The 3,590-nt window shown below is 36.0% G+C and overlaps 1 long non-coding RNA gene across 1 annotated transcript; it reads left to right on the top strand.

Annotated features, from left to right (window-relative positions):
* The first annotated feature begins 382 nt into the window (after positions 1-382).
* Positions 383-1,562, top strand: LOC107576304 (uncharacterized). The gene is made up of 3 exons (XR_001608029.1): positions 383-489; positions 1,216-1,340; positions 1,508-1,562. It is a non-coding gene; the product is annotated as an uncharacterized lncRNA (long non-coding RNA).
* Positions 1,563-3,590: the final 2,028 nt, after the last annotated feature.

The raw sequence follows: 3,590 nt of genomic DNA, 5'->3' as shown, positions 1-3,590 counted from the left end.
GCTGCACACCCCTAATGTCAAGTGAAACTTGAACATTTGGAAGAAAAGCTGCCTTTTTGCACAATGAATTTCATTAAGTGTCAGTTCAACTAATATAATATAATAATGAAATTAATGTATGACTGTTTGTTATATATGTATGTCTCCTTTATACAAAATGTAAATACTTGTATATGATAGAATATAATCATCAAATATAACTGGAAAAAAACATGATTTCTTTAAACAGCATACACACCTGCCTAGGCAACTTTAGTCAGCTTGGATATTGCCCTTTATCCCACAGGAGCAGGATCTTTTTCCCGAGTACAGTGCACAGACCTAAAATTTGAAATATGAGAGAATTTATTAAGAGATGGTATGCCTTTTTCTTAAAGATGCGTCGCTATAGCAGACTTTCTGACTCCAGAAATGACCGCGATGAACCCAATCTCTCTAACTCCAGTGATGACAGCGATTCAAGCATTGGAACACCTCCTTCATTCAGTAGTGAGTACATTTCATAATGAAGCTGAGTAACATCAGTGTTTTGTGTAAGCAGCATCAAGCAGCAAAATCACCATCAGAAACCACAATCTGATGTCACAGATAACCTTAGTTGTACATTTCAGTTATAACTACATTATGTATAAGTTATATATGTTGAAAAAAAAATTATAATTTAAGACACGTATCTCCAAATTGTGTTTCTGATCGAGAGATTCTTATGATGATATTCTAGAATAGTAATTTTGAGACCATTTAAAATATTCATGGGGATGGGTAAAAATATTAATTTTCGGTCTCTTTTCACTTTTTTTATCCATCACATTCTATCGATATAATTTTTCAAGTCAAAATGTCTCAAATTGAATTAGCTGTCATTTAAGTGACAATGTTGAAAATGTGGGATATGACTTCAATTTCAATTAGTAATGTAACTGTATAGAATAAATAGAGACAAAAGTATTTCAGAGACGATTAATATAGCATGATACATGTGTATTCATTACTGTTTCAAAATTGCTCATATTGTGGTATAAGTTTTTGGTCAAAAAAAAAAAAAAAGTTGTCTAACCAGGGAACTGTTATAAAAAGTCACTTCAAAATGCTTTAAACCCCCATACTGGGCAAACCAGTGACAACTGTGCAAATATGTTTGGAAAACTTCATCCTCTGGCATTCCCAATTCATGACAATTCTGTGTCTTCTAACATGTGTAAATCTTGATTGTAGAATTGTTAGAAGATCATGGATACACCATAAATGAAGAACTTGGACAAAGGGATTCGGGAAAAGTGTTTCTGGTGAATGACAAAGATGGAAATCCTTATGTAATCAAAAAGATTAATTCCAGAAATGTAAGTACCATCAAGCATATACTAAATCAAGTATTTAGTACCATATTATTGTCATATTTTGTTGCTGTTAAAATGCTATTAAAGATGCAGTTTTGTAATTGCTACGAGTGTCAATTGTATGTGCTTCATGAAAAAAAAAAATTACAAATTAAAATTTTGCCCCACAGAAGAAGGAAGTCAAGATCTTGAAAAGTCTGGAGCATGGATATATTGTTACTTATGCAGATTTTTTTGAAGGTGTGTTTAAATTGTAGGAAAAGATTAATGGTAATGTTCCTTTGTCATTTTATTTTAATTAAAGAGAAAAAATAACAATGAAGACATACTGTGTAGAGAAAGATAATAACATGAACAAAACAAAAACATCTGTGTTTTTTTGGCTGTGAAATAAAGCCATTACACTAATAAATAAATATAAGTTATATTACTGACTGGATATATCTTTATTTAGATAAAGAAGCAGGACTCTTTTGTATTGTGATGGAGTATTGTGCTGGAGGAAATCTTTACCAGAGGATGAAAGCACAGAAAGAGAGAGGGTTTTTTGAAGAACAGCAGGTGAGTGTCTTATATGGACATAACATACTCTGGTCAAATGTGCATTCATTCATTTTAATGAAGATAAATATTTATGTACAAGTTTGAAAATATTAATGTATACATTGTTCCTTTGATAAATAGCTAATAGTAACTCTGTCTAAAGTGAGTAAATATGCTGTTAGAAAAATCCAATATTAAATTTGAGAAAGACAGAAACTCTGGTCCAGCTGTTTTTAGACTAACGAGAAGGTTTTGAGTTCTGAAAATTACAGGATGTTTTTATAGTACAGTGACTCCATATGTCAAACATTCAAGGGGATTTTGATTTCTCAGTTCATGATCCCTTTGAATATATTCTTACAGAGGCCCAGATGATGCTCTCACATCAAAAACATTATAAAAAGTAACATGTAGCCCATAGGTTACATCAATGTTCCACAATAGTACTAAAACGGAAAGTACTGAGGTAGTCCAGACCACCCTACAGAATATTGGTACACTTTTTAATGGGCAGCCTGTACCCTAGTACTGATAATAATAATAATTAATAATAATTCGTTGCATTTATATAGCGCTTTTCTAGGCACTCAAAGCGCTTTACATTGTCAGGGGGTATCTCCTCATCCACCAGCAGTGTGCAGCATCCACCTGGATGATGTGATGGCAGCCATAGTGCGCCAGAATGCCCACCACACACCAGCTTATTGGTGGAGAGCAGACAGAGTGATGAAGCCAATCAGCAGATATGGGGATTGTTAGGATGCCATGATGATCAGAGGCCAATGGGCAAATTTGGCCAGGATGCCGAGGTCACACCTCTACTCTTTTCAAAAGACATCCTGGGATTTTTAGTGACCACAGAGAGTCAGGACCTCGGTTTAACGTCTCATCCGAAGGACGGTGCTTGTTGACAATATAGTGTCCCCGTCACTATACTGGGGCGTTAGGACCCACACAGACCACAGGGTGAGCACCCCCTGCTGGCCTCACTAACACCTCTTCCAGCAGCAACCTAGTTTTCCCAGGAGGTCTCCCATCCAGGTACAGCCCTGCTTAGCTTCAGTGGGCAACCAGTCTTGGGCTACAGGGTGATATGGCGGCTGGCCATACTGATGAAAGGCTCGAAACAACCTTGTAAGAGTAAAGATGCAGCCTTTTAGGATATAAAGTGATAGCTGAAAAAAAAATACAAATACATAGGTCTGCAATGTTTAACTAAATACTGTACTAATGAACTCACTGCTTTCTCCATGTTTATCATCTGTGTAGATTCTTGACTGGTTTGTTCAGATTTGTCTGGCTCTGCAGTATATTCATGAGAGGAATATTCTTCACAGAGATATAAAACCACAGGTAAACACTGACAAAATCTCAAGAAATTATTTGTCACCAAACCAAATAATATAAAATTCCCCTGCTGGCCTCACTAACACCTCTTCCAGCAGCAACCTAGTTTTCCCAGGAGGTCTCCCATCCAGGTACAGCCCTGCTTAGCTTCAGTGGGCAACCAGTCTTGGGCTACAGGGTGATATGGCGGCTGGCCATACTGATGAAAGGCTCGAAACAACCTTGTAAGAGTAAAGATGCAGCCTTTTAGGATATAAAGTGATAGCTGAAAAAAAAATACAAATACATAGGTCTGCAATGTTTAACTAAATACTGTACTAATGAACTCACTGCTTTCTCCATGTTTATCATCTGTGTAGATTC

This window comes from Sinocyclocheilus grahami, unplaced genomic scaffold, assembly GCF_001515645.1.
Source record: "Sinocyclocheilus grahami isolate Dianchi unplaced genomic scaffold, SAMN03320097.WGS_v1.1 scaffold3469.1, whole genome shotgun sequence".
Lineage (NCBI taxonomy): Eukaryota > Metazoa > Chordata > Actinopteri > Cypriniformes > Cyprinidae > Sinocyclocheilus > Sinocyclocheilus grahami.
The sequence above is the reverse complement of the archived record's forward strand: the minus strand, read 5'-3'. Positions and strand labels throughout refer to the sequence as shown.